Genomic DNA, 14,106 nt, shown 5'->3' on the forward strand with positions numbered 1-14,106 from the left:
TCTTTTATAACCAACAAGTGTAAATTTATCAATTTTCAGGAAATATTTTCTTATCCTGGGGTTTATGTCATAAATCTTCTCCCAAAGTTTATTTTCTTTGTAGCATCAGGGATGGGCAGCTGCTACAAGGGACATTTTTTCAGCACCTCCCAACCCTCCTGGTGGGCCGCACTGCTTCATCACATCAAAAGTAGAAGTAATATAACATCATGGAATCATAGAGTTGGAAGGGCCCCCAAGGGCTGTATAGTCTCTTGTGATTTTAGTTTTATCCGATTTCAGGAATTTTTCTTGCTTTTGGGGTTTGGGAGGTAAAGGGATAGATGAAGAAAAGCATCTGTGTTTTGTTTGCAGCGTTAGAATACATTTGGGGTTCACAGGAGTCCCATGAAAGTGAACAATCACAAATAAATAAATAAATGTTTTCCCCTACCACCATACTTCTCTAGGAATTTCTAAGTATTTCAGCATGATTCTATGATCAATTTGATTGTTGAATTTCGCTGGAGGGAACTGATCATAAAGGCACACCGGAGGGTCTTGAAACTTCTCAAGATAATAGTAAAGGTAAAGGTTTTCCCCCTGACATTAAGTCCAGTCGTGTCCGACTCTGGGGGTTGGTGCTCCTCTCCATTTCTAAGCCGAAGAGCCGGCGTTGTCCATAGACACCTCCAAGGTTATGTGGCTGGCATGACTGCATGGAGTGTCATTACCTTCCCGCCAGAGTGGTACCTATTCATTTACTCATGTTTTTGAACTGCTAGGTTGGCAGAAGCTGGAGTTCACAGCGGGAGTTCACGCCACTCCCCGGATTCGAACCTGCAACCTTTTAGTCAACAAGTTCAGCAGCTCAGCGCTTTAACCCACTGTGCCACCGGGGGCTCCCTCAAATCTGTGAACAATCAAATCTGCAAAAGTCAAAATCGCAAATGTGGAAAGAGTGTATTTCAAGTTGATTTTTCTTAGTTTGGAGTGATATTTTGAAATTGTCAGTATTACCTGCACCCTCATTCAGAAAGGCCTTGAGAAGTTAATCTTGATTTTTTTTTCAAGAATTTCAGGAGTGAGATCAATTGAAGCACTGCAATATTTATTCCTATTTCTTTGGCTGGTGAGTGTAATTGCCAATCGTGCTAACGTGTTCCAAGCACCTGGTTAAATAGTTTCCTGAGATTAAGATCTTATCTTTCCTGCTCATACAAACAGTCATTATAACATCCATTAGTTGTTCAAGAGCACCAGGATGCCATCATTTGCAGTGAAGTGTATAGTCTTCAGAACTGTGTCGCTTGGGAACTGGTAGAGATCTTCCAACAAGTTAGATCAGAGGTGGGCATTTTTTTTTTGTCTCTAGATGTCATTTAATCACATCTTCCCTAAACCCTAGGAAATTTAGCCAATGATCCAGAATACTGAAAGCTGCAGCCCAATGGAATCTGGAGGGTCACACTTTGCCTGCTCCATGTTGCGCACAGAAATTGCTCATACTGAGGAAGCAGCCAGTCATAAGCTTTTGTAATAGAAGTAAAAGCAGAACACTCAAATATGTGAATATGTGCAGTATGAAAATACTAATTTGTGTTATATCTATATATATAAAAAAAATAGCCAATGGAAAAGGCATTGGCTGATATGGGGCTGCTTGGGAAAATGGATTAGATTTTTGCTCATCAAAGTGGTGGCCCATGGATGGGGCCAGTCCAGGAGCTATCAGCTGCTGATTCCTGGAGAGCTTCCAGAAGCTAAAGAAAGAATTATAGCCAAAGGGCACACATATGTACCAGTGTTCCTGTTCTTCACATGAAACAGCATTGGATTAGATGTTGACCAGCATAAACAGTGCAGCCAGCCATTTACTCATCTTGGAAAACATCCTACTATCATAGTCCAAAATCTTGCCTCCAAACACACACACACCTGTATGCATATTCCAAGAGCAGTATCTCTTTCTCCTTCTGCAAAGTAAATATCTCTTGATCTGGGAAATGTGATAGGCTGACTCCAACTTAAGGTGACCCCAAATATCCGGATATGAAGTTGGAAGCTGCTTTAGGTCCCCACTATGGAAGAAAAGCAGCATATAAATAAAGAGTTATTGTTGTTGTTGTTGTTGTTGTTGTTGTTGTTAGATACACAACAAGATTAGTACACAAAAAGCAAGATCACTATGCTGGTTTTTGTATTGGATCACACGTTGAATGCTTCCCAAGTGTCTAGGATTGTGTGATGTATTGGCGAATAATGCGTGCAGATCCAAGTAGGGTGGCCTTTTGTAGCTGACAGATGGTAATTTTGTCAGTGCCAATGCTTTTTAAGTAAAGACCAAGGTCTTTAGGCACTGCATCCAGTGTGCCGATCACCACTAGGACCATCTTTACTGGCTTGTGCCAGAGTCATCGTCTCCTCCCCCTCCTTCTCTTTGGCATGTCATTGAGAAAGTGAAATTTTAGATTGCATCTTTTCCTCCTTATTTTCATTTTAATCATCTCAGCTTAAGGCTAAAGAATCGTTCCCCCTGTGCACATACTTCGGCCTTTTATTCTGTGAAATTACCAGACATGTAAACAAGCCATTGCTACAAGTTCCTGCATGCAGCATGTTCTATAGTCAAATGATGTGCATGCTGAGCTATTTATTTAGAAACCACAAAAGCAGATGCAGGTTTTACTTTTGTATTTCTGGTGTACTACTAAAACAGAGTTAAAGGCACCCATACATCACCAAGCAGAGACAAATAGAAAGGCATGACACATATTTAGAAACCTAAGAAGGTAACCTTCCTTTCCTACACGTGCACATTCATTACTGTGTTTGGCTGTTGGAACTTGCCTTGAATTAACAGGATATTAAAAAGCATGTTAAATATCTCAGGGCAGATTTGCAGTTGCTGTGTGCTTTCAAGTGGTATCTGACTGATGGCAACACTAAAGCAACCCTATCACAGGGTTTTCTGGAGCTGAGAGTGTGTGATCTACCTAAGATAACCCAGTAGGTTTCCATGGCTGAGTGGAAAATCCAGCTCTGGTGTCCAGAGTCATAGTCCAATGCTCAAACCACATGCATCATCTGAAAGACCGCATTCTGCTTGAGTTTTGAGATCTTCGGGAAAGATCCCATCATTCCCAGGTGCATGTTTGGTGAGAATACAAGGGAAGACTTTTTCTGTGGTTTTCCCGGACTGTGAGACTCCCTGCCAAGGGAAAAACCCTTCCTATTGTGTTTCCAAGAGCATTGTTCTTCTGGCAAGATTCACAGCAGTAGACTAGTCACTTAGGACAGTGTTTTTCCAGAGCAGGTGCTATATTTTTTTATTATTATTTTAATTAATGTGCATTTAAAGGTTGTTTCATTCCAACTGTATTTAAATATTACAATTAATTGCATTTTAGTGTCATGTTTTACGCATTCTTGTTTCTATTTTCAGGACTTTCTATGAGCCATCTTGATTCCCAGTTCTGAGAGAAAAGTGGGAAACCCCTCAAGGTTTTCTTTATTATCCAATTGACATTACATTATGCTTACTTTTATAAATACCAATTGAGTGTGTTGCTGAAGGCTTTCATGGCTGGAATCACTGGGTTGCTGTGAGTTTTTTGGGCTGTATGGCCATGTTCCTGAAGACGTTTCATCTGCATCTATGGCAGGCATCCTCAGAGGTTGTGAGGTCTGTTGGAAACTAGGCAAGTGGTGTTTATATATTTGTGGAATGTCCAGAGTTGGAGAAAGAACTCTTGTGTGCTTGAGGCAAGAGTGAATGTTGGCCACCTTGGTTAGGATTTAATGTCCTTGCAGCTTCAACACCTGGCTGGTTGCTGCCTGGGGAAATCCTTTGTTTCCCAGCTAACACCTCCTAACAAAGGATTCCCCAGGCAGCAACCAGAAAGGTCATTCAATGTTAATCAAGGTGCCAATTGCAACATAAACCTCACTTGCCTAGTTTTCAACAGACCTCTCAACCTCTGCCATAGATGTGGGTGAAAGACTATGACCCCTTCTTTATCCTATACACTCTCTATTATCCACAATTGAAGGTAGTTACTAAAGAGCCCTCAGTGGCACGGTGGGTTAAACCCCTGACCTGCTGAACTTGCTGACCGAAAGTTTGGTGGTTCAAATCTGGGGAGCGGGATGAGCTCCCACTGTTAGCCCCAGTTTCTGCCAACCTAGCAGTTGTGTGAGTAGATCAATAAGTTCCACCCCAGTAGGAAGATAAGGGTGCTCCATGCAGTCATGTGGTGTCTATGGAAAACACCGGCTCTTCGGCTTAGACATGGAGATGAGCACCAACCCCCAGAGTCGGACACGACTGGACTTTATGTCAGGGGAAAATCTTTACCTTTATTAAAGAAATAGGACAATTGTCCCAGACAAAGGCTCTGGGATGGACCTCAAATAGCTAACTTCTGATCCCTATGCCTTACTTTCTGAATCCAGTGGTGGACGGATGGAGAGAGAAAGTAGGGAAGGGCAGGAGGGAATATGCTCTTCCTCTTGCCTCAGTGTGCAAACAGAAGGGGAGAAGAATCCCAGAGTAAGGGAGAAGGAGAAGAGAGGATTCAGAGGTACTTTTCATTGCAATGTTAGAGAAAATTGGGAGCTTCCAAGCAAAAAAAAATTATGAAACAGCTGCGTTGGCTGATGTAGAAAACTTTCTAGATGGATCAACATACAGTGGCATCTAAAAACTTTGTGCAGGCTGCCCCCAAATGCTGAACATTTGCTACAGACGATTGACTTATTATCCTATCCCATCTTTCTCCTTGCATGGAGCCTAAGGCTGTTTACAAAAGTACTAAAACAACAAGACTAAGAATGGGCAGCTGGCCGGACACAGTTTGTATGTACCATCAAGGGCTTTAAAGCAGGCATGGGCAAACTTGGGCTTTCCAGGGCTTTTGGACTGGAACTCCCATCATTCCTAACAGCCTCAGGCCCCTTCCTTTCCCCCCTCAGCTGCTTACGTTTGTTCATGCCTGCTGTATAGGGAAGGACTCCCAGCTAGAAATGAGAAGGGAGAGCTTGGCTCTGAGAATGCCAGGCTGAGTTCGGGAGAGTTTTTCATTAAGGATGCGGCAGAGATGCGTGGGAATAAGGGATGGAGGGGGCGGGGAGGAAGCCCAGCCTTTGCCTGAGCCGCAGAGCGAGGCTTGGAAATGCCCACGCCACGCCTGAGGCCCTGGGCCGGCAGGGAGAGAGGTCCACACAGACCCAGAAAAGGCAGGTAGGTGGATCCAGCCAATCCCCTGCTCCTGAACAGGGATCGAGCGCCTTTCCACGATCGCGCGTGGGAGCTGGGCGTGGCTGTCCATGGTGCTGCTGGTGAGAGAGATGAAAGGCATGCCGTGCAGCTTGCACTGCGGTAGAGAGGTGGTCAGTTCTATGGGTCTACTCAACACTGACCATGGAATGCAGTTCCCAATACAAAATACAGTATAGATCTAAGCCAGGCATAGGCAAACTTTCTAACTTGGGGGCCGCATGCTAGCACTCCCTGCGTGCTGGAAGGAAGAAAGGAAGGGAAAGAGGAAGGAAAGAGAAGAGGAAGGAAGGACGCAAGGGAGGGAGAAAAAGATAGAAGGAGAAAGAGGGAGAGAGGGAAGGAGGGAGGAACGAGGGAAGGAAAGACAAAAGGGAGGGAAGGAAAGGATGAAAGGACAAAGAGGGAGAGAGGGAAGGAGGGAGGAAAGAGGGAAGGAAGAAAAGACAAAAGGGAAAGAAAAAAGGAAGGAAAGAAGGAGAGAGGGAAGGAGAGAGGAAAGGCGGAAGGAAGGACAAAGGGGTGGAAGGGAAGGATGGAAGGGAAGGAGGAAGGAAAAAGAGAAGGAAGGGCGGAAAGGTGGAAGGAAGGATGGAAGGAGAAAGAGGAAGGCAAGGGAGGGAAGGAAGGAGGAAGGAAAGACAAAAGGGAGGTAAGGAGGAAAGGACGAAAGGGTGGAAGGGAAGGATGGAAGGAAAGGAGTAAGAAAAGAGAGAAGGAAGGAAGGACGAAAGGGAGTGAAGTAAGGGCAAGAGGGTGGAAGGGAATGGAGGGAGGGAGAAAGAAGGAGGGGAGAAGAGAGAGAAGGAAGGAGAAAGAGGGAGAGGGGGAAGGAGGAAGGGAAAAAAGAGAGAAGGAAGGAAAGACAAAAAGGAGAGGAGGGAAGGACGAAAGGGTGGAAAGGAAGGATTGAAGGAAGGATGGGCAGGAGGAAGGAAAGAGAGAAAGAAGGAAGGAGAAAGGGGGAGAGAGGGAAGGACGAAAGGGTGGAAGGGAAGGAGGAAGGAAAGAGAGAAGGAAGGAAGGAGAAGGAGAGAGGGAAGGAGAAAGGGAAGAAAGAGAGAAGGAAGGAAAGACAAAAAGGAGGGAAGGACAAAAGGGTGGAAGGGAAGGATTGAAGGAAGGAAAGGCAGGAGGAAGGAAAGAAATTGAGAAGGAAAGAAAGGCAAAAAGGAGAGAAGGAGGGAAGGACGAAAGGGTGGAAGGGAGGAGAAAGAGGGAGAGAGGGAAGGAAGGAAGGAAAGAGAGAAGGCAAGAAGGCTAGGATGGTGAGAGAGAGGAGGGCCTCAGAAAAGAGCCCAAGGGTCCGCATCCGGGTCCCGAGTCTGAGTTTGCCAATACTAGATCGAAGCCTTGGTTGGCTTTCGAAAGATGCTTTGTAGCGAGCGGGATTGCCAACCCAGGTTGAGCCCGGCTCTTCACCCTGCCTGCGCGTGCATCTGCGCACGAGCTAAAGCTCCCCGTTTTTTCCAAGGACAGGGGTTTCCCACTCACATACAGGATTTTCTTTACCTACTGCCAAGGAATATAGACCAGGGATGTGCATTGCAATTCCTTAATTGAACCTTTTCTCCATCTATCTTATCTATGTATCTATCTGTTTGTCTGTCTGTCTATTATTTATTTCATATACACAATGCATCTTTCGCCTTATTGTAGTTGTGGGCGGGCCCGCTTTGTCTCCGGGCAACCCAGGCTCACAAGCCAGCCAGCCAGCCCGCCGCTTGTGCCTGAGCCTGAGCCTCTTCCTTTTCGCCGCGAGGGGCGTGGCCGGGCTGGAGAAAGGGGGCGGGGCCTGCTCGAGGCCCCGCCCCGCAGCCCCTCTCCGCCCGCCCCTGCTGGGAATCGCCTCCCCGAACTTTCATTAAAGTCCCCGGCCCCACGGAGACGCCGAGGCAGAGCGGTGGTCGCCAGCGTCGGGGTCGGTCGTCTGCGGCGCCCCTGTTTCCGCGCTGCGAGGGAAGCCCCGGCATCCGCGGAGGAGAAGGAGGAGGAGGCGAGGCCAGGAGGCTCAGGCTGATGCAATTCTCCCTCTGAGCGGAGCCACCTTGACAGCCCGGCCAGGAGGAGGAGGAGGCGGACGGCATGGCTAGGGTGAGCTTGGGGGAAAAACAAAAACACGCGTGTGTGTCTGCGGGAAGGAACAAGGGAAGCAAGGCAGCCTCGCCGCTGGAGTGCATCCACGCTGTGTATCTGGACACCAATGCTCTGACTACAAGCCCTGCCAAACTTCAACTCCCAAGAGCCCATAGCAGGGAACGTGGTGTCAAGCTGCATCCAGTCCACAGCGTGGATGCACCCCGTGGGGTTGTTCCTTGCAGGGGTCCCGCGGCTGTAATTTTCCACGGCGGTGTGTGCGCGCGGGCGTGGGGGGCGGGGCGTGGAGCGGCTCCCACGTGGCAAGCTGATGTAACCCCCTCCCCGTCTGCACGCATCCTCCGCGGGGAGTCTGGGCTTCTTGGTGGAGAGAGCGGCTAGCCGGCTGGCCCTCGATCTTGAGCTGGAATCGCTGCGAAGTGTGTCCTTCCTCCACCCGCTTGTATGTAGAGGAGGTTAGAAGGCTCATCCCCGCATGAATCATACAAGGGCACGAGGGTGGGCTAGAAGGCTGGTTTAGCAAACTTGAGCCCTCCAGGTGTTTTTGGACTTCAACTCCCATCATTCCTAACAGTCTCAGGCCCCTTGCTTTTCCTCCTCACCCGTAAGCCTGAGGCTGTTAGGAATGATGGGAGTTGAAGTCCAAAAACACCTGGAGGGTCCAAGTATGCCTATACCTGGTTCAGCAGTGCACCTTGCTTGGAATAGTGGAAATGGGATATTTTTACCCGCCTCAAGTCACAGGGAGATGCATCAATGCATTATTATTATTATTATTATTATTATTATTATTATTGGGTTGTAGGTTTTTCAGGCTGTAATTATTCTAATTCTTACTGTTATTAGTGTCTTTACTCTTGCCTCTCTTCTCCGTTTGCCCACCATCCTCCCTTGATCTTGGGCAGAGCTTTCCAAACTTTCCTGGGCTGGTGACACACTTCTCAGACATGCATTCATTTCGCAACACAGCAATTCAGTTTTTCTAGCAAACCGGAGGTCAAAACAACCCCCTTATAAGACATACAGACACATAAAGATAAATGTCAAGGTTTCCCCATGACATTAATTCTAGTCGTGTCCAACTCTAGGGGATGGTGCTCATTTCAGTTTCTAACCAGCATTGGCCACAGACACCTCCAAGGTCATGTGGCCAGCATGACTGCATGGAGCACTGTTACCTTTCTGCTGAGGTGGTACCTATTGATCTACTCACATTTGCATGTTTTCAAACTGCTAGGTTGGCAGAAGCTGGGGCTAACAGCAGGAGCTCATTTTGCTCCCCAGATTCGTACCACCAACCTTTCTGTCAGCAAGTTCGGTAGCTCAGTGGTTTAGCATTTACTGTAATGAATGGGGACCCAACATGTCCCATGAAAACCTTCCATTTCTATTTTAAATAGATATATATGACTTATTACTTATTCCACAGACTCAGAGGTTTCTCATTACATTTGCAGGACACAATTACACACTGCAGCCAGCACGCAAACATGTCACAACGCACTGTTGGGAAAACTCTACTATTGGCTTATCCCAGCATGAATACAATGAATCAAAAGGGCATGGCTTTGGCCGAATGGGTAGTTTAACAGGGCAACTACCCCCAAGTTCCTTGGAATAGTAGAAGTGGGATGTTTTTATTGCCACTGCTCTTGACCTTTTCCCTGTTTGTCCACCATCCACTCTAAGAATGCACCTTTTTGAGGAGTCCCCAGTAGCACAGTGGATTAAGCCCTTGTGCCAGCAGGACTGCTGACTGACAGGTCAGCGGTTCGAATCCGGGGAGAGCGGGTTGAGCTCCTTGTCAGCTCTAGCTCCCCATGCGGGGCCATGAGAGATGATAAAACATCAAAAAAAATCTGGGTGTCCCCTGGGCAACATCCTCAAAGATGGCCAATTCTTTCACAACAGAAACAACTTGCAGTTTAATGTATTGTCGAAGGCTTTCACTACCTTTGAGGATGCTTGCCATAGATGTAGGTGAAACGTTAGGAGAAAATTCCTCTAGAACATGGCCATATAGCCCGAAAAAACCTACAACAACCCAACTTGCAGTTTCTCAAGTTGCCCCTGACATGAAAAAAAAAACCCTTTTGATCTCGAGGATGATGGGGAAAGAATTATTATTATTTTATTTCTTGCCCGTTTCTCCTCATGGCTTGAGGTGGGTTACAACATCGAAGTGGGTTACAACATTTTGCAACATAGTAAAATGTTGCTCTGAGTCCCCTTCAAGGTGAGAAGGGCAGGATATAAATATAATAAATAAATAAATATAAAATAATAATAAATAATAATTCAGTTTTACTAGCAAACCTGAGGTTAAACCAACTCTGTATAAGAGATAAATTGTAATAACGAAATGTGTGGAGACACAACATGAAAACTTTTCATATTTTTGAAACATACTATGATTTATTGTTTCTATTTCACAGATACTCAGAGGTTTCTCATTAAGTTTGTGCTGTACCCAGCACGCTAATGTGTCGTGACACACAGGTTGGAAAGCTCTGATCTTAGGGATGAAGGGAAAAGAAGCCCGTCTTTGTTTTGCCAGTTTCATCAACCCAAACTCTTTGCTTCACATAAAGCCTGGTGTCCTCATTCTGACACGGCCAGGGTAATGTACACAAACACACCCCATACTTTAGAACCAGCTATTGAGATGTGGAAAGGTGTACAAACAGAAGATCAATAAACAAAATGTATGGTTGTGGAAACTGAGGGTGGTTAAATTGTATTGCTAGAGCAGGCATGGGCAAATGTTGGCCCTCTGGGTGCTTAGGACTTCAACTCCCACCATTTCTGACAGCCTCAGGCCCCTTCCTTTTCCCCCTCAGCCACCTAAGCGGCCGAGGGGGAAAAGGAAGGGGCCTGAGGCTGTCAGGAATGGTGGGAGTTGAAGTCCTAAACACCCGGAGGGCCAACATTTGCCCATCCCTGCGCTTTAACATTCACAACAGGTTGGATGTCTTACAACCCTCTCCCCTGGATGAATGTAGGAATGAATGCCTCATTGTAATCCTAGTGTGCAAAATTCGATCAAAGAGGCTCAGACTCATAAATGTGATATCAAAGATCGACAAAGAGGAACACTCTTTAGATCTCAAAAATAGTGATTGCTTAATGAGAAGGAAAGAATGAAACAGAAACTTTCCATTCACTAAACCACTCCCACGAAAGGATCAGAGAAGCAAAGAATCTTATGACGCTTTACAGGCTGGCACATTTTGGTCAGGCAGGAGGTTTCGTGGCCCAGAGTTCATTATGTGAACTATAGGCATATGGATTCTAAGATGATACCGGGGGGGGGGGGGGGGGAATATGGTAACCTTCACCATCTCAGTAAATTCCTTTTTTTAATCTATTTTGCAAAAGTACTAACATGGATGTCTCCTTAATAATCAGAATTTTTGAAAGTGTTACTGTGCAGAGTGAACTTCCACCACAGCTCTTATTGCGTAGTCCACTAAAAAAAGGTGCAAATTGGCATCAGCTCAGAGAGGGAGAAAAGGTGAGACTTTACTGAGATTTTGTGTGTGTTTGTGTGTCAGGAGTGACTTGAGAGTGTGTTTGTGTGTCAGGAGCGACTTGAGAGCGACAGAAGCAAGTTGCTTCCGGTGTGAGAGAATTGACCGTCTGAAAGGACATTGCCCAGAGGACGCCCAGATGTTTTTGATGTTTTACCATCCTTATGGGAGGCTTCTCTCATGTTCCAGCATGGGAAGCTGGAGCTGACAGATGGGAACTCACCCCATCTTATGGATTCAACTTTCAGGACAGCAGTTCAGCCAGCACAAGGGTTTAACCCATTGCGCCACCATGGCTCCTGATGCAGTGACACTAAGGCGACCCTATCATGGTTTTCTTGGCAAGATTTGTTCAGACAGGGTTTTCCATTGCCTTCCTGAGATGCTGGGAGAGTCTGGCTTGCCCAAGATCACCCAGTGGGTTTTACGGCCAAGCAGGAATTTGAACCCTAGTCTCAAAGGGAATTCAATTTCTGGTTGTAGTCTGATGCTCAAACCCCTAAAACCACATTGGTTGTATCATCATATTTGTGCAACATGTTTCAGATCAAACATTTGCTGTTGCTGGTGAGGATGCTTCTATCATGGATAGGATGCTTCCCAGGTTCCCAGGGTCTGGGCTGCCCACCTTAAACAACCTGACAAGCACGTCATCCTAGGACAGCATTCATTGCATGAAAACCCGCGTTGTGAATCAATGGCAGCTGTGGAGATCTGATTACTGTTAACGTAACAGCTTGGCTGAGATGCCAGCCAGGATTGTTTCCATAGTGTCAGGTGCAATCTATTTCCCTCCCCACCTTTCGAATGTCCCCTCCAAAACTCACTACTGACGCTTCTTCCAAGGTAACTTTGCTGGCTTTCCTGCAGGACTTCGAATCCCCTTACAGTTGGGGTTGTACAAGTGCCAAAATCTATTTGGCTGGGCAAAACAAGAAAATTTTATGTGCTAGGCCAGAATGCAGGAGGAAAAAAAAACACATTGCCCTGTCACTTGGAGTTGGGGGAGGGGGGAGGCTTGTCCACTAAAATAAGTGGCGCAGGAGGGTTGCGCTTCAACAAAAGTGGCTCTGAGACACAGTGCCATCCCTGGGCACAGCTTCCGCGTGCCCCCTTTGTGAGATGTCCCTGCTCTTTGGAGAGATTCTTGTTGCCCTTCCGTATTTCTGGCATGGCCAAGCCAAGGGCTTTTCTGCATCCCAATGCACTGGGGATTTGTTGGCAGGACAAGGACTGCTGAGGGATGAAAAGGGAAAACATCATTAAGGCCTCTGTCCAGAACGAGAGGCAACTCAAGTTAGGTTTAGAGGCGGAGTCAGGTCTCGTATCACATAACACTTTCTGAGTATAACTTCTTCCTTGCTTCGCTGTGTCAGATGCAACTTCTCTCTGGCCCCTGACAGTTGGAGGGAGTGTCTTTCACGTATTTCCTCACATTCAGGATCCCGGAGCAGAAAAGAGCCTTCTGTTCCCCTCTCTCCTCAGTGTCCCCTTTGGTTCTCTGTGTGTTCTTTGTTGTGCTCGCTGCATTTCCACCTTGGCTCCTGTGCCAGTCACTTTGCTGCTGAAGTGTGTACTTACAATGTCCTCCTTGAAATAAAATAAATCTTTCTTCACAAGTTTGCTGTGAGAAGGAGCCAGAACCGTTGTATTTTTTTTTAATTGGGGGCAATTTGTTAGTTGAATTGGTGTTTTGAATTCACTTCTGATTGCAGGAATTGGGCTTTGATGTCAGTGGAGAAAAATGTTATTCATGTCTCAGGTTTTTTTTTTTTTTGAGGAAGCCTATTTCCTGGTTGGATGATTGCAGTGTTGTAGAGAATTCACCTTTTACCTTAAACAGGTGCGGATGAAAAATATACCTAGAAGCAGTCACAGGCTCAGGGCCAGGTTCAGGCTCTTTTTTTAAAACATCCTGTGCTAGTGTTGCTCAATGTTTGTGCTGAGAAGTGTTGTAGAAATAATGTGAATCAGAATTGCACCTGTTTACCTTTTTTGCATTATCCCCCTTGTCATATTTCTGTCAGTCACAGAGAAGGGCAAAGAGCTTCCACCTGAACGTGAGAAAGAATCCTTTTTTGCTTCTTTGAACTTGGCTAGAAAATTTCAAACATGACTTTGCATCCAAAGGTGATAAAAGATTGTCTGCATTTTTTAATAACTGATACAGTTGCAAAATTAAATTGTCAGGATGAGGACCTTTCTACCATTCAACACTGGTAGCTGGGCAATTGTTCCAGAGGTGTGTTATTCTGTCCATCAGATATTCTGGAAGGAGCCCCTGGTGGCAGAGTGGGCTAAACCCTTGTGCTGGCAGGACTGAAGACCGACAGGTCACAGGTTCAAATCTGGATAGCAGATGAGCTCCCTCTGTCAGCTCCAGCTTCCCATGCGGGGACATGAGAGAAGCCTCCCACAAGGATGGTAAAACATCAAAACATCTGGGCGTCCCTGAGCAACATCCTTGCAGACGGCCAATTCTCTCACAGCAAGAGCGACTTACAGTTGCTCCTGACACACACACACACACACACACACACACACACACAAATATATCCTGGAGGCTGCACAGACTGTCCCAAATCCCCCAGACAAAACCAACTGAAAGTGGTCAGAATTTCACATCTGGTTTTGAAAAATAGGTGTTTTGAAATGTTAAAAAGTGTGCCAAGAGGCAGGGATGTAACTTATTTAAAGGTGAAATGCTGTTCCTAGAGCCTTGTAGAAGAGTTAACCACTCAATAAAGGGTATTTTGAGGGGAACACTCAGGGATTTTAAAAACGAAGAGAGAAAAGCTGACCCAGAACAGTGCTTTGCCCAAGGTAGTCTATTCTGATGCTTACTTCAGTCTCTGACAATGAAACAACCTTTTAACAAAAGTTTTCTCATGCCTTCCTAGTTCTTCTTTTCTTCTTCATTCTACATCTAGCTTGACTTTTTTTTAGTAGCACCATCATTAGTAGGGTGGCGAAACACAAATCTGCAGTGATGACTTGTAGCAGCATCACTGCTGTAAGCAATGCAATACATCTTGAGCTGGAGGAGGAATAAGATCCGGCCCTAAATCCAGGGCTTAAACTTTTTCCATTCACAAGCCCTTTCTGCCCAAATATTTTTTGTGATCCCCTTTCTACCCGAGAAATTTGCATGACCCCAGGTATATTAAAAAAAAGTATACAAATCAAAGATTTACTGATAATGCATCAATATTTGCAAGGCTT

At 45.9% G+C, this 14,106-nt stretch overlaps 1 protein-coding gene across 1 annotated transcript in view; it reads left to right on the forward strand.

The window, feature by feature from the left end:
• The first annotated feature begins 7,083 nt into the window (after positions 1 to 7,083).
• SLC6A9 (solute carrier family 6 member 9) overlaps positions 7,084 to 14,106 on the forward strand; it is a 74,221-nt gene continuing 67,198 nt past the window's right edge. The window contains exon 1 of the mRNA XM_060773355.2: positions 7,084 to 7,351. The gene's annotated coding sequence lies outside the window, so the exon portion shown is untranslated. The remainder of the gene's footprint in view (positions 7,352 to 14,106) is intronic.

Source organism: Anolis sagrei, chromosome 4 (genome assembly GCF_037176765.1).
Source record: "Anolis sagrei isolate rAnoSag1 chromosome 4, rAnoSag1.mat, whole genome shotgun sequence".
NCBI lineage: Eukaryota > Metazoa > Chordata > Lepidosauria > Squamata > Dactyloidae > Anolis > Anolis sagrei.